This window comes from Panthera leo, chromosome E3, assembly GCF_018350215.1.
Source record: "Panthera leo isolate Ple1 chromosome E3, P.leo_Ple1_pat1.1, whole genome shotgun sequence".
In the NCBI taxonomy this organism is placed as follows: Eukaryota; Metazoa; Chordata; class Mammalia; order Carnivora; family Felidae; genus Panthera; species Panthera leo.
Genome location: NC_056694.1, coordinates 32,764,353 through 32,781,347, shown reverse-complemented (window position 1 = coordinate 32,781,347; position 16,995 = coordinate 32,764,353). Strand labels below are relative to the sequence as shown.

At 47.2% G+C, this 16,995-nt stretch overlaps 1 protein-coding gene across 1 annotated transcript in view; it reads left to right on the top strand.

Annotated features, from left to right (window-relative positions):
* Positions 1–16,995, top strand: part of LOC122209465 — a 107,466-nt gene that overhangs the window by 2,030 nt on the left and 88,441 nt on the right. The gene's annotated exons all lie outside the window — the stretch shown is intronic.

Here is a 16,995-nt window from a genome sequence, read left to right as displayed (position 1 = left end):
CTCCCAGGTCCCTGCTTTCCTTACCTCAGGCCCTGGAATCAAAGAGGCCTTAAATTATAAGAGGTTTTGCAATCACAGTTTTTTCTAACCCTGTATCCTCCACTCATCAGCCTGATATCACCTTTGGGCTTGCTATATATTTATCTTTCCTTATCAACCGCTAATCTGAAAAGCAGAGAAGAACAGTAAAAGTATCTATTTCTTAGGGTTATTTGGAAAAGAAAACGAGATAGCTTTGGTAAAGTAGCCAACAAAGTCCAGCACACAGTAGGTGCTCATTAAACATGAGGTCCCTACAGGGTGGTCTAGGAAGGAAGGGCCTCTTTCCAAGAAGGCTGAATACTGAAATGGAGACAGTAAAGGTACACAGTTCCTGAAGACCTATGGGTGCATTAGTAAGCGGACTGTGTACGTTAAGTTCTCTAGAGTTTTATTATTCAAAAGACAGAACGGAAGAAATTCTGAAAGGTACATGAAAATGGTGGGTTGTATGACATACAGCAAAGGATAGAAAAGTGTTTCATTTCTTGAGGCAGTAACTGGGCTGAGCTAGATTGAGTGAAGATGATCATTTCTGGGACTTTGGCACAGGTGCAGAACCCCGGTTTGGAGACTTACAGGGAAGTTAGGCTCTTTGATTTAAACGATGTGGAAATTATATACAATAAAACACACATCTCTTAGGGCACCTGGGTGGCTCAGTCGGTTAAGCATCTGACTTCAGCTCAGGTCATGGCTCCCTCTCTGCCCTTCCCCTGCTCGTTCTCGTTCGTTCTCTCTCTCTCTCTCTCTCTCTCTCAAAAATAAACATTAAAAAATAAAAATTTAAAAATTAAAAATTAAAAAAAAATCTCTTAAAAATTCAGTTCAAGTTTTGAAATTACACGCATCTGGGTAGACCATCACCCAAAACAAGGTTTAAAATATTTTCATCACCTTCAGAAAGTGTCCTTGTGGCCCTCTGTTGTTAATCCCACATCCCCCTTTTAGAAACCATAATTTTTTTTCTAACACCATTTATCAGCTTTGCTTATTTTCAAACTTCGTACAAATAGATTCTACATTGTACATTTTTTGGTGACTGGCTTTTTTCACTTAACCTAATGTCTGGGAGATTCATTGATGTTGCTGCATGTAACAACAGCTTTTTCTTTGCTGTTGGTGAGTAGCTTTCCATTATGTGAATAAACCACACTTTGTGTATCCATCTTTGATGGCTGGACATGTGGATTATATCTGTGGAGTTTTTTCTTAATTTTTAATTTAAAAAATTTTTAATGTTTATTTATTTTTCAGAGACAGAGCATGAGTTGGGGAGGGGGAGAGAGAGGAGACAAAGAATCCAAAGCAGGCTCCAGGCTCTGAGCTGTCAGCACAGAGCCCAATGTGGGGCTCAAACCCATGAACCATGAGATCATGACCTGAGCTGAAGTCACACCCTTAACTGACTGAGCCACCTAGGTGCCCCTCTGTGGAGCCTTTTAAAATACAAGCGGTTGTGCCCACTTTACATCTTCTCCATCAAAATCTTCAGGGGTGACATGTTTATTTGTTTTAATTCCATAGGTGATTCTGATGGTGCCCTGGTTAATAATCCACCATACTTTCCATATTCACCTATCAATGCTGACCGTGAAATAGTCTTTGATAAAAACTATTGGTATGGGAGACTTTGAAGTCATTTGTGACCAGACTTGCAGAAAGGTAGATCAAACTGATATCGTCTCTTTTGAATAGAGAAAGAACGCAGTCCCCCATTTGAAGGAATAGTCTGTCTCTGCACACACAGGCAGCTACAGCTGCCCCAGGGTGGGCATCTCCCCAGTGTTGAGAACTACTTAGGGTCAGACATCTGGAACCCCACCGTACAGGTGGAGACTCTAATAGTGTGCACGTGATCATGACAATTTGCCCGATGCTGTACTGCAAAAGCTAAACCCTCCACAGAGGTTAGGACACTGAGCAGGATTTTGCTACTCGACTTTCAGATGAAAAATCTTCATACCAGCTATGCTGACAAAGACTATGTGGCGGGGGGGGGGGGGGAAGCCCCCTAGTCACACTGTTCTGCAGTCAATTTTGCCAATTGGTTTTACTGCCAGTCACATCAAAGTAACAGAAATTACCTAGTCTAGTCTTAAGGAACAAATTGTTTCCGCTGTTTTCAATCTCATTGATTTATCTTCAAAAGCTTTACTAAAGAAATGAGCCCCCCTGGTTGCCACTTGCTTTGAGCCACTTGAACTCTGTGGTTAAAAACCAACCACCAAATCGTGTCTCTAGCAGAGAAGCGAAATAAGCCGATCACTGATTGTGCCTCTAGTGCTACCTCTATTCTCAAGGGAAAGGAGCAAAGAATGGGAGCATTTTGAAGCTGAAAGACCTTTAGAGACTCTACTGTATTGTGCATTCTGTTTTCAAATAAGTTTGGGGAGCTATCTTTTTTAAGTTTATTTATTACTTTGAGAGAGAGAGAAAGCACGAGAGGGGAAGGGCAGAGACAGAGGAGGGAGTGACTCTCAAGCATTCTCTGCACTGCCACTTTGAGCCCAATGTGGGGCTCGAACCCATGAACTGTGAGATCATGACCTGAGCCAAAGTCAGACGCTTAACCGACTGAACCACCCAGGCGCCCAAGTATCGAGTCACTTTAGCACGAATTCTGACATTAAAGGATCTGAGAAGTCCCATGGGTTAAAAACAATTTTTTTTAATTAATCCAGCAATATTCCAAAAGAAATTGATCATGGAAACTTATGTTATTCCACATAATAGCTGTTAAAATCCTATGAGAATTTCAGACCTTGACCAAAACCTTTATTTTGCATATGGAGAAAGTGAGACTAACTTTAGTACTATATGAGGCTAAATCGAAGGCAAAATTTGGAGTGGTATCCAAAATTTTTGTTTTACATGTCTACTGTATATAACAAAGTACATGGGCATTCTCATTCTACAAGGTTACGGGGATTCCAAAGCAGTATAATACAATCCTGAGAGAGAAAGAGTAAAAAAGTAATTTAGGGTGGCCAAGAAGCCTAAACACCAGCCTAGCCACCACTGGTAGTCCTTGGATTGTCACTGGTGATCTAGCTTCACTGTCCCTCCAAATTCCAGCCTGTGGGTTCTACCTCTTTGGCTATCCACAGTCCCAGACTTATTGATGTTCTATTTTACATAGTAGCAGATAAATAGTACTCATCTGTCCTGTGCCAAGGCAGACGTCATTAATCAATTCATGAACTATTTCTCTCAAAGTTCAGGTGGAACATTCTAAGCTTGCTCAGTTCTAGGTTCTGGGTAGCCCCATCCATTGATTACAGTTGGTTCCAATGTGATATTCCTAAATAAGTTCTCATAGATTCCTGAGTTTAGCACAACCTGACTCTGATGACATGTATCTCCTTTACTTTCTCTTGGATCCTAACTTCCATTTAAAACCACCTCCGCTTTAGACCTCAGTTTATCCATTTGCTAAATCAAGGCTGACACTAGCCATGATGAGCTGCCTTCCATATCTGATGTTGAATGATTCTGTAACTTTTTTTGAAGGTCTTGACCTTGGGATCAACCAAGTGGCTAGTTAACTCTCCTATATCTTATCCAAAAGGTTAAAAATCCCTTCCTGCTCCCACTAGCCATTCAGATATCAGTAGTTCTAATCAGGGAGGAAGGCTTTTTCTAAACAAATCCACAGTTAGTCTTGAGAACTAAAATTAAGACAGCAGCAAAAGATTTAGTACCTTACTGGTTTTCACCCAATGCAACCCACTGTCCTCCCTTGTATCGGGCAGGAGGCTACACATACCATTGGGGAAAGAATAATGGTACATTCTAGCACTTTGGGAGAAGTCATTTTTGACATTTTGAAAAGACCTCAGTTTCTTCATCAGGAAAATGGGAGTAAAATCACCCTTCCTCCCCCAGCACTGTAGTGAAGGTCGCGTAAGTTAGACGTCTTAGTGTGAATCCTTCCACGAACAGTAGGGGTTATGCACCCAGTTCCAAAGTTGGGGAAGGGGTGGCTTCGCCCACATCAGCAAGCAACTCTTAGACACCAGTGGGTGTCCCAAAATTCAACTCAAATCTGACCCTACGTGGAGATACCGTCAGACTCCACAGGTTAAGGGCTCAGTCCCACAAGACCACCTTCCACTTCAGATGCCACTTTGAAGTCCAGGTTGTTTCCTGTGCTTCCGACTGGTTATAAATCAGAAGTGCCCACAATGCCTTCCTTGGGGTTGATTAATTTGCTAGAGCAGCTTACAGAAGTTAGGAAACCAGTTTAATGACTAGATTGCTGGCTTATTACAATGGATACTTTTTTAAGTTTATTTATTTATTTTGAAAAAGAGAGAGAGTGCAAGAGTGCACGCAGAGCGTGAGCCTGCAGGTGGGGGAGTGGCAGACAGGGAGAGAGAATTGTCAGCATGGAGCCAGATGCAGGGCTTGAACTCATGAACCACGAGATCATGACCTGAGTCAAAGCCAGACGCTTAACCGACCGAGCTACCCAGGTGCCTCTACAATGGATATTAAAGGATACAAATCAGATGAAGAGATTATATATAGTATTACATATATAATACAGATACATGGAATATAGATTATTATATATAGGGCAAGGTAGAGGGAAAGGGTGCTAAAACCTCCACACCCTCCCCAGATGCCCATCTCTCCCAGCATCTCCACAGGTTCACCTGGAAACTCTCCAAACATGTCCTTTGGGTTCTTCATTACACAGGATGATTGATTAAATCACTGACCATTGGTGATTGAGTTCGCATTTCCACTCCCTTTCCACTCCCTCTCCCTCTCCCCTCCCCGGAGATCCAGGGATGGGGCTGAAAATTCCAACCTTCTAATCACAAGGTTGGCTCCACTGGCTGGATGACCAGCCCCCATCCTTAGGTGCAAGCCAAAATTCACCTCATTAGCATAACAAAAGACACCTTGGTGCTCTTATCTCTTAGGAAATTCCAAGGGTTTTAGGAGTTCTGTGCCAGAAACAGGAACAAAGACCAAATATAGATTTCTTATTATAAATTACAATACCACAAGCAGACCTTGAGACCAGGATTTGAGAACCTTAGTCTATTTGGGAGGTGATCCAGAAAGAGGAAGTGGGCAAAGAAGAAGCCAATAAAAGGCGTGTGGCCAATACGGCACTTCAGTCACAATCCAGCTGAAGACCCGGCTAGGAGACAGTGCAGAATACGCCTCAGGATTATCCCACTTGGCGGCAAAGAATGAGGAAGGGTGGGTGGGATTAATCCACCCCCTCCTCCTTCATTGGTTGGAGCTGTTAACTGGGGCTGCACACAGACTTGCTAAGAGTGACCTCATAGACAGGGTGGGCCAGGGAGGTGTAAGGGCAGCGAGGAGCACACTGCTTTCACCTCAAGCAGGTGAAGGCACCTAAGTGAGCAGGACACAGGGAGAGAGAAAGTCAGTCGTCCTCCATCGTGAAACGATCTGAGCCTTTTAACTACTTGGCTTCAAAGAGAAGGAGCCCAACACGTGCATCATCTCTCAACAACCAGACATGCTGCTCACTAGAAGATATGGCTCCAGAGTGTTCCGGAATCTGACCAGCCAGATCAGCAGCATCCTGTCCGAGGGAAGGAATGAGAACAAACCCCTGCACTGCCCACGCAGGCCATACTGTCATATCCCTGACGAACTGCCCTGGGTACACCTTCCCCACTCACCCACACAGGGCAGTTTCTGTGCCCAGCGGAAGGCAGGTCTCTCCTTTAGAAAGTCTCTTCCCTTACAGGCTCCCACCTCCTTGTGTGGAGACCTAAAGGTCTCTCAACCTGGCTGTGGCTGGGTTGTCCAGAGCAGTCACTCAGGATAGCGCTTTGAAAACCCTGCAGCCAGACCATTTGAGGCCAATTTCCCAAGGCCAGGAATACTCAAAAAGTCTCATCACTCACCCCACAGATACAGAGGGAGACTCAGTCTATTATGATCCTTCCTGATTCATGAGTCTGCACGTAGGGAGGAGACTTCTCAGAGAAATGTCTGGATGCCAGGGAGAGAGGTCATATTTCCTGGTGCCTAGGATCACTGAAGCATGCCATCTTGAAGCTTCAGGGGCCATGGGGATCATCAAACCTCCTACACCGCTCTTTAAAGGTGAGGCCACGAAGCCTGGAGATGTGAAGCACGCTGCTGAAGGTCAGTTACGACGGGTCACACACAGTCTCTTATTTGTGTCTTCTTGTCACAGGGACGGCCCTTTCCCTACCCAAGAACACAGTCCCTGTGGGGCATGAGTTCCAGGAGAGGCTGCCACACAGAAAGTCACTACAAATTACTCCTGGAGGTGGGGACGGTCTTTGGGTGCCCCTGGCATCTGCACCTAACTGGCCAAATCCAAAGGCCTGGGGTTGGGGGTGAGCAAGGGAAGCAAAGACGACCCAGTTACCAAGTTCTTTCATCAGAGAAGTGACTTGGGGCCTCACTACCCCACTTGGAGCACTGAGTGGTAGTAAAACTTTATGTAGTAGTCAAGAGCTGCCCTAGGGCCAGAGACACCTCTAGGGCCAGGCAGAGGTAGGGCTTGCCCCCACCTGCATCAGGTCCCAGAACCTGCACTTTGAAGCACTCCATTTTCTGCCTGAATCACCAGCTGGACCTCTTCAGATGGGTCTCTTCCCCTCTCTGAGGCTTACTTTCCTCCTCTCTTTGGGGACAAGAATGTTGGATCAGCAAACGCTAATGCTCAAACTTATCCTAAGCAGCAGAACCCCTTCTGCACGCCATCCCTCATGCATAACCCTCCTACAGGAAGCAGCGAAAAGAGGCACTTCAATCCCAAGATGCAAAGGGGTAGGAGGCTGGGGGTCGGGTCCTCATCCTCAGCTTTCCCTCGCCCCTGCCCCAACTCCACCCCAACCAAAATAGCTACTGATAGAATGCCAGCATTCTGATGAATGCAATTCAAAACTTTATTATTTTTTTAATGTTTCATTTATTTTTGAGAGAGAGAGAGAGGGTGCAAGTAGGGAAAGGGGCAGAGAGAGAGGGAGACACAGAATCTGAAGCAGGCTCCAGGCTCTGAGCTGTCAGCACAGAGCCTGATGCGGGTCTCGAACTCACGAACCGTGAGATCGTGACCTGAGCCAAAGTCAGACATTTGACCAACTGAGCCTCCCAGGCGCCCCCTGATGAATGCATTTTGAAAACGTGGTCCTACCCCCACATTGCACAGAAGAAGAACTGTAAGGGACCGCAAAGATGTTATTCATCAGTGACAGACTGAGCAAAGATCAGAATCTGGGACTCATGAGTGAGCCAGACATTAAAAACAGAATCTAAAATCAGAATAACTTAGAAGCTGCATGAGCATGGGTAGGTCCCTTAGCCTCTCTGTGCCTCAGTTTCCTCATGTATAAAATGGGGATCATAATAGTACTTAAATGTAGGTGTGTGTAAGGAGTAAATTAAGTAAGACAACACACACACTGCACTTAGCATAGGGTTTAACAAACGTCAGTTACTAGCTTGCTTATTATTGCCTGATAGGGCCCTGTGGGGCCTAAAGAAGAGGTTCCCCTGGGATGATCTGTCCCCTGACAGATCCCTCCCTCAGCTCAACACTCCTGGTGGGTGCTCAGGGAGGTGAGGCCCGCAGGGCGGGGGAGGCAGCCATTGGCCGGCCCTGGCTCCCCGGCTCAGTGCATCCCAGATGGCGCCCGCAGGGGAGCTGGCCAGGGACACGCTGGCAGAGTCTCCCTTCCTTACACAGTTCACCGAGCCACACGGGGCCCAGGAGCCTCAGGCTGGAGCCCACTGTGCCAAGGAGGCAGGCTGCCCGGCCCGGCCCGATGGAAGACAGGCGTGGTGAGCCCCAGGAAGCAGCCTGGGCCTTCAGCCTCTGGGGAAGGTACAGGTGGGACGCTAGTGCGGCCACCTCCCGAAACTCCTCCCCAGCTTCTCTCTGGGCGGGACAGGGAGGGACACAGACAGAGGCCAGCCCCCGCTCCACATGACTGGAGTCCATGGACCGCTATCTACCTTTACTCTTTTTCTCAAAGTGGTAGCTCTTAGAAAACAGCTGTGCAGAGGAAAGAGATAACAGTAACTCATTTAAAGAATGAGAGGTCGGGGCGCCTGGGTGGTTCAGGGGGTTAAGTATCTGACTTCAGCTCAGGTCATGATCTCACAGTTTGTGAGTTCGAGCCCCATGTCGGGCTCTGTGCTGGCAGTGCAGAGCCTGTTTGGGATCCTCTCTCTCCCCCTGTCTCTCTCTGCCCCTCTCCCATTTGTTCGTTCTCTCTCTCTCTCCCCCCCCCCCCTCAAAATGAGTAGACTTAAAAAAACATATATGAGAGGTCTATTTCTTCAACTGAAAATGGACATATGATAGCTACTACATAGAGTCACTGAGGGGATTAAGTGCCATATTGGATACAGCGGCTGGAACAGTATATGCCACATAGAAAATGTCCAATAAATGGGAGCCACTGTCTCTGTCTGTATGACACTCATATTTGTGTCGATATTGTAGCACAGTGATAACAGCACGGACCTGGAACCCCTCTGGCCAGGCCCAAATCTTGGATGTATCTCCTTCTACTTGTGTGGCTGTGGGCAAGTGGCTCCATACCTGAGGCCTCAGTTTCCCCAACCTCAAAATGGGAAGGATATTTTTACCTCTCTCCCTGGCAGGATTTCTGAGATGAAGTCAGGTGATACACATAATATCTTTAGCACAGCACCTGCTACATAATAAGAGACCGATAAGTAGAGGCTATCACTATTATGGATGAGCTTAATATTATTGCCCAATGTCACACAACCAGTTAGGACTGGAATCGGAGTCTTCGGCCTCCCCATTCGGTGCTCACTCTGCTACTTGCTGCTGCCTCTCCCCCAGTTGCAGTTCCCAGCTCTGCCTTCTGAGAGTCACTGTTCCTAAAAAAGAACTCCATTTTTACTGGGAAGTCACAAAATAAATTGTCGCCAAGTCCAGCGGTCAGGTCCAAGTTGCATAAAGAACATTTCTGTCCATTAGGCAAAGCTGCCCAGGGATCCAGGCCATGGGGAGAGGAGGAAAGACTGGAGTCGCACAACCAAAGTTCTCTTGGGACATTCGTTATTGTAAAGCACGGCTTCCATGCTATGAGGAAGCCTAGCATCCAATGGAGAGACTTCCACGTGGAGGAACCACGGACCACAGCCCACAGCCCTGGAAGGATACAGCACACAAACCTGCCAGCCGTATGAGTGATTCACATCCAAAGTGGACCCTCCAGGTTCCAGCTGAGCTGCCCCAGCAAAGATAAGGGGTTACTGCGGTGACCCTCGCTTGAATTGCAGATTCATCGGCAAAATGTTGTTGTTTTAAACCGCTCAGATTTGGGGCAGTGTATCACACTGCATTTTTAACTAGTCTCCCAGATGGTTCTGTCACAGGTGATCAGAAGTTACTATTTTGGGACAGACTGCCCTGGGCCAACCTCTGTGAACCCACCATAGGGTTTATAAACACCAAGCCCACCTACACAGAGAAACTTCAAGAATCCCTTTCTCTATATCGGTTGGTTTTTGTTCTTGTTTTTTCTACCTCGGTTTTGATGGGCAAAACCTGGGCCGCTTGTGCACCCGTATGTGTTTGCACCAATGGCTTTCCCAAGAATGTCTGAAGCTCTCGCCCACTTGTGAATAAGCAAAGCCAATTTTCCATCCATATTTACAGAAGCATTTGTTACCTAAGCAAGAGGCAGCCTTGCAGATTCTTGGGTAAATAACACAAGCCCAAGAACAATACTCCCATGCCAGTAGCCACGAGACACTGGAAATTACAGACCTCTTGGGACTGCTCAAGCTCACTCACAGACTGAGCAAGACACAGGCTCCAAGGAGTGTGGGGCCACTGCCACTCTCAGTAGAGGAGGAAGCCAAAGACAAGGCAGAGGGCCATGATCAACCACAAGGACTCGGGTGTGCGTCCTGACTCTGGGACTCATTAGCTGTGTGACTTCAGGCGAGCTGCTGAACCTTTGCAGACATCAGTTGTCCACTGTGCAAAATGGGAAAAACGGCATTTTCTTCACTGGGTTGCTATTAAGATAATGTGTGAGAACCACCAAACACAGGGAGGAACTTAGTACATACTCAGTAGATAGTAAGAGTTGCCATTTTTTCACATGTTTTATGATTAGATGCTGTCCAAATAAAAAGTAGGCAGAGGAGACCCTGGGATGAAAGTCAGGAGATCCGGATTCTTGTGTTGGTTTCGCTGCTTCGCTGGCGTACCCGAGCCAAGGTGGTTAACAATGCTGGACGGTGGGTGTAAAATGAGGTGGAGGGACTGGGAGGTGATCTCTGAGCTCTGGGTACACTCTAGCTTTCTCCTTCTTTGGCCTGCTGAGAGGATCCTATTGCCTGGTATCTCAGACACGGTTTTAGACAACTTCAAAACCACTTAAGCCAAGAGAGAGAGAGAAATGGTTGGCTCAGAGAAGCCAAAACTGGGTTGAACAATCAAACTCCAGGAATGCAGCTTGATCCCAAGAACAGCCAGAACCTGGCTCTCACATGTCTGCCTCTCTCCCTCTCGCTTGCTCCCTGCATTCACCCTCCCTCACCAACCTGCCTTCCTCTATAGTCAGAGAGCGAATCAGTGTCCCTGTCCTCAGTTTAAACCCAAACCCAGAGGGAAGAATGACTGACCACGCTCCCTCCCCAAGCGCCAACAGGCCAAGGCAATGATTCATTGGCCCAGCCTGGCTCAAGTCATCAACACCATGACCAATCAACCATGGCAATGGGGTAGGGTCATGTCAGAAGGTGACAGCTCTCCAGGAAACCGCATGCTGCCACCTCCCTAGCCAGGGTAGTGCCTCTGAATTTGCAGCTCCTATAGTGCACCCTAGAGGGGACCTCTTATGTCTCCACCATTACTTTTCAAAGCACTCCCATTTGTATTCCCATATAATCCTTATAACCACCTCACAGAGGAAATAGAACTGACAGCTTTAAATCTGACCTAATGCAGGAGGACAGCAGGACGTGCGGAAGCTGGATGCCACGGCCAAAGACACACAGCCTGTCCACGGCAAAGGCAAGACTAGTCAAGAACCCAGGTGGCCTGAATGGTTGTTCTTTCCCAAAAGGCACTGTGCACTGTGCCTGATTTTTCCAGAATGAGCATGAAGGCAGACCCAGGAATGGAAGAGTTGGTGAATCCCATGTGTCCCTTACTCTGGCAGCTACGGAGACTCTCTTGAGGGCTGCTTTCTGGGTCTGATGTCTCTTCGCCTATAAATAGCAGACTCGGGAACTCTCAAGCTCAGACAAGGAAAAGCGCAAGCTTCTTAGAGCCCTTCCAATCTGCTAAGAATGGAAGAAAAGGAAAGGAAGCAGAAGGAAACCCTGGGAACGTCCAGGACAGCTCCAAGCTCCGGCTGAAGGAGAGATGTAATCATTGCAGACAGCACTCCATCCCCTCCATGGACATCACGGCACGGTCCACCCCTGGGAGATGTCACCGAGCATCCCCAAGGGAAGGCAGTGTTGGCTTCCCTACCTTCCTCCTCAGCTTAAAGTGCCTGTTTCAGTTTAACGCAGCATGGCGGTTAAGCATGCTGGCTGGAGGGTCGGTCTGCCCAGCTAGCCGGCCCTGGCAAGTTATTTCACTTGTGTGCTCAGCTTCATCGTTTATAGAACAATTGATTTAACACGAAAAAAGGATTTATGCCTTGGGCTTATCATGTTCTGTGCACAGGGCACATGTCGTTGCTGTGTAGTTGCTTACACAGCTGGGAGAGTGCCTGAGAAGGACAGAGGGGGTCTTTTTTGTATTACATCATTTTCCTATTAGAAAAGCAATGCAACCACTATGGAAAAGCTAATGCAGAAGTGGAGACATTCAGGGGAACAAACGGCTAGGTCTGTTCAACAGTCAGTGGGATGGAAAAAAAGGCAGCAACTGTGCTATGCTTGATTTGAACAGAGTTAAGGGACAGGACAACCAAATGAAACCATAGTGCTTAATGGATCCTGGCTCAAATGAACCTACTTTAAAAAAAAATGTGAAGTACAATTGGGGAAATTTGAATATAGACTATATATCAGATTTGTCACATGTGATCATGTTATCACAGTTAGGTAGGAAAATATTCTTATTTTTTTAGAGATACGTACTAAAATATTTAGGAAGAAAGTATTATAATGACAGTAACTTTAAAATATTTCACCCAAGGGCACCTGGGTGGTTCAGCTGGTTAAGCATCTGACTCCTGATTTGGGGTCAGGTCATGATCTCACAGTCGTGAGACCGAGTTCCATGTCAGGCTGAGCATGCTTAGAGCCTGCTTAAGATTCATTCTCTTTCTCTCTCTCTCTCTCTCTCTCTCTCTCTCTCTCTCCCTGCCCCACGCCCCTCTCCCCTATTTATGTGCACATGCTCTTTCTCACTCGAAATAAAAAATTAAAAATTAAAAAATATATATTTCACCCACAAAGAAAAAAAAGATGAAGCAAATATGGCAAAACATTAACAATCACTAAATCTAAGTGATGGGTTTATGTTCATATGTTCCTAATACTTATCTATTCAGGAGTATGCTGAGAAATTTTCATAATAAACAAAACATACTTATGTAAAAAAAAGAAAGCTACAAAAACTACACTGAAGAAAATAATGGCTCTACAATCTAGAAGAAAAAAATCACCAAAAATGTTTTGCTGTATCTCCATCCTGCTTCTGTTTTGACATCACTGCAGTCACAAAGCACAAGACACCCTCCAGTCTGCTTTTTTCCTCAACTTATCAGAACATAAGCACTTTCCCCGGTTATAAAAATATCTTTGCAAATATCCTTTTTGACGACTCTGAAATATTCCTTTGAGGGGATGAACCAGAAAAACCTTTCCATTCCTCTGCATACCAAGTTGCAATTGTCATAATGAAGGTGCGATGTAAATTATGATAATGAAAATGGCCGTGATGAAACTGATAACGACTAATATTCTCCGAGTGCTCTAACATTCAACACCTCTTTTCATCTTTGTAAGCTGTGAAGTGGCTACAGCTGGCATCATTACCATTTCACGGAGGAAAAAACACTCAGAGAAGTTCAGTGACTTATTCAGGGTCGCACAACTAGCAATTAGCAGAGCCAGACTCCTGTTCAGAGGTACGAATAGAAGCTCACACCTTTAATTCCGCTCATTTATTTATTCGCCAAACAGAACAGGGGCAGGTATTCAGCGGGGTGGTGGCCCGCACTGTGACGGTCTGGGGCAGGAACGCTAACAATTTAGATTCGTGGGAACAGCAGTCTCAAGAGCCGTGATTCCTGAGTCTCCAAAGCGTGCATTCCTTCTCCAAAGGTGAAGGGGCCAAATCCCACACGTGTAGTAATGACTCTTCCTGCCCAGGGAAGAAGGGATCCCTGACAGCCAGAGAGAGGGTAGGGGTGGGGAATAATTTATTACTGATAATTAATGACACCCGAAGCCTTTTAATACTCTTCTTATTTATTCTCCGTCCTGCCTGCCTGCACCGGCACTAACAGTTTGTTGTTAATGAGACTGAAGCATTTTTAAATCAACTTAATTGACATTTTTATGGGGTTCAGCAGGCCCTAAACGCAGGATTTTCAGTGGGGAGCTGATTATGAACTATGGGAAGGGACGGGGCCCTGCGGAGCCTGGTGCAAAGGAAGGTCACTAAGGAGCAGCCTGAGGGCCAAGGAGCCTCATGGCTCCGAGCTGGTTATGCAGGAATTCTGTCCCATGGCTCCATCTCGGTCCTCCACCTCATCCCCATCACAGCTACGCTGCCCCTCCCCACCGAGCCCTGGAGGCTCCCCTCGTTCTGCAGGGTTGGGCATGGGACTTTAACTGCTCAGGGCCTCAATTGCCCCATCTGTAAAATGGGAATGATAACAGCACCTCCCTCACAACGTCGTTATGAAGGTTAAATGGGTTAACTTATGAAACCACGCCTGTACTGTGCTACTGTTAATGTTGTTGTTCACAAAATGAATTTTATAAAGTTTCCATGGTTGATTTTAATGGTGTTTGCCAGAGATCCTGGACTACCTCTTACAAGAGTTTTAGATCTCCAACCTAGAGAACTCAGCAGTGGCCACGTGACTTGTTTTGGCCACTCATAGGCAGGTGAAACTGACATGTGTCACTTCCCAGCAGATTTAACAGCCAATACGCTATTTACTATGTCTTTTTTTCCCCTCTGCCACAAAACTGGCAATGTTCCACAGACAGGTTCTTCCATCTGCCAGGTCCCAGAGTCAAGAGGACACGGAGAGAGGCCACTGCCAACCGACAGTGGATATGCAGTGTAGGGAAGACATGAGCCTTTGCGGTTGGAGGCCACGAAGCTTTGGGGGTCATTCGTTACTGCAGTAAAACCTCGCCTATGGTAACTGACACAGTACCTTGCCTTCAGGTGCTCTCAGTCCAGAGGGGGAAAACATCATCAACAGAGAGGGCCGTGACAGTGGAGAGCAAAGGGGCTGCTGGAAGTCCCAAGGAATAACACCAGCCCCAGCCAGGAAGGACGGGGGGGGGGGGGGGGGGGGGGGGGAAGGGTCCAGGAAACCACCCTGCCAATTTGAGCTGGGAATAAAAATTACATCACAGGACTATATGCTTTTGTCCATTGCTTTCTCGGCTCCAGGGTAGTCTTTACCTGTTCTCTCATTTAATCTTCAAAACAGCCCCATGAAGTAGTTATTGTTATTATGATGCATCCTTTTTTAAAAATTTTGTAATGTTTATTTACTTTTGAGAGAGGAGAGACAGAGGCGCAAGTAGGGGAGGGGCAGAGAGAGGGGGAGACACAGAATCCGAAGCAGGCTCCAGGCTCCGAGGGGTCAGCACAGAGCCCGACATGGGGGCTCAAACTCCCAGACTGTGAGATCATGACCTGAGAGCTGAGGTCGGATGCTTAACCGACTGAGCCACCGAGGTGCCCCATTTTTTTTTCTTTTTTTTTAGTGGGGGTAATGAAACTTTAATAGTGTAAGTAGCTTGCCTCAGGTTCCATAGGAGAGATCTGGACTCAGGCAGAGCGTACCTGCTTTCCACCACGTTGTACGCTCTCTTGTGCATGTCCTCACTTTCTGCCTGTATCTGGACCACTGGGAGCATGGTGGGTGGGGGCATTACTAAAATGCAGATTCACAAGCCCACCCCAGATCTGCTGTGATAGGTGGAACTTTCAGATGCCCCCCAGCACCTCTACCCCACGGTGTTACGCCCCATACAGTCCCTCACCTGAGTGTGACCAGGGCCTGCGACTTGCTTCTAACCATTAGAATACAGAATAACTGGGTACCTTACTGTCATCTATGAAGTAGGGAAGTAAGGCTACAGCTGTCCTTGAGGAAGATTTGGCAGTCACACCTATTAGCCAGGATGGGGGCTGCTCGGTCACTTGCACGGTTTGGACAACGTTCCTGTTTTGGCTGTGTTCAGACGTGATTGCTTCACTGTGTTGACCCATCACGGTCACAGAGCAGCGTCATCTGATGTTGGTGATTTGTCAAACCGTTTCTGCTCAACACCCACCAAGGCCCAGCTATGAGTGCTGGGCCTGCTCCCAGCCATCAGGGGCCACTTTTCTCTCTCTTGGGAAAGTTCAAAGTGAGGAACAGAGCAAGGTAAACTGAGAAAGGAAGGCAACTGCCAGGAACAGAGCAAGGTAAACTGAGAAAGGAAGGCAACTGCCAGCTACCGAGGGGCTTCCCCATCAAGACCTGGCCCCTGGGGGGCTGTTAAAGAGCCAAGGGCTGGCCGGTGGGAGCTTGTGGAGGAAGAGAAGGGACCTCTCTTTCCTTCCCTCTCCCCACTGCCAGGAGCTGGCATTATTTAGGACTCAGTCAGGGAACCTGTTGTTGTCCAAAGTCAATGGCTACCCACCTTAGAAATGTAAATACGGACCACCCAGCTGGGCTTTAGATCTCCCCTGCCCCAGCCCTGCAGACTGAATAATCATGGATTCCTTAATTCATGCGCTCATTACTTTATCTAATATTTATTAAAGGCCTACTGAGTGTCAGGCACTTTGCCTGCACATTGCTGATAGAACAGAAAACAAGACCAGTGATTGTGTCAGCCAAGCTGTTTTCAACAAAATCCCTTTTCCCCAGATCACATGCTTCCCTCTTCTGGCCTGCACTGCCCTCCCTCTTCTCTACACCATGCCTGTCTGTGAAAACCCCAACTATCCTTCGAGGTTCATGCCGGAAGCCTCCTTCTCCATGAGGATTTCTAGATCCATCCTGGTGCCAAATAGGACACCACCCCCTATAAAACCCTTTCCCCTAAACATTTTCCTATGAAGAGGTGCTGTGTGACAGGACAGGGGTCTGACGGTCGATACTCATTGGACCCGAAAGACAGCCTAAACCAACAAGAAGAGAGAAAGGGCCCAAAGGGTCAGTGACCGCTGGGGGACATTGCGCCCTCATGACTATGGAGAGGCTGCACCCAACTGGGAAGCTGCAGGAACTCGGCCCAAAGAGCCTGCCCGCCCGGGAGCAGGGGCCCAGGGCACGGGGTTGCAGAGCCGCCCAGCTGAGGACTCCGTGAGCTGGAACACCAGACTCAGACCTGAACGGAAGGACTTCGTTGTGCATTCTACTGAACACTTAGTCATAGAGACTGTTAAGCGTGGCCCTCCCTCAGGTGCAGAGCGGAGTCAATTATATTCAGGAATCGTGGTGGTTGCAGGGTTGAGTTCCCAGCACGCACCGGGCTCTGGGCCAGCCACCAGACAAGTTGAGATCGTGCTCCTAAGAGCTGAGACATTCACCGCAGGACTGGGGCTCCCCAACATACTTTTTGCAGGCTTCTTTTCTGCTTAATCAGCCCAAGCTGGCTTCTATTAAGAACTCTAATGGGTACGCCCACAATCCCACCTACTTGGGGATGATTGCCGTTTAACTCCATGGGGTCCAGACTTCCAAATCTTTTTCTGGTCATATATGAATTAATGCTTTCTCATAA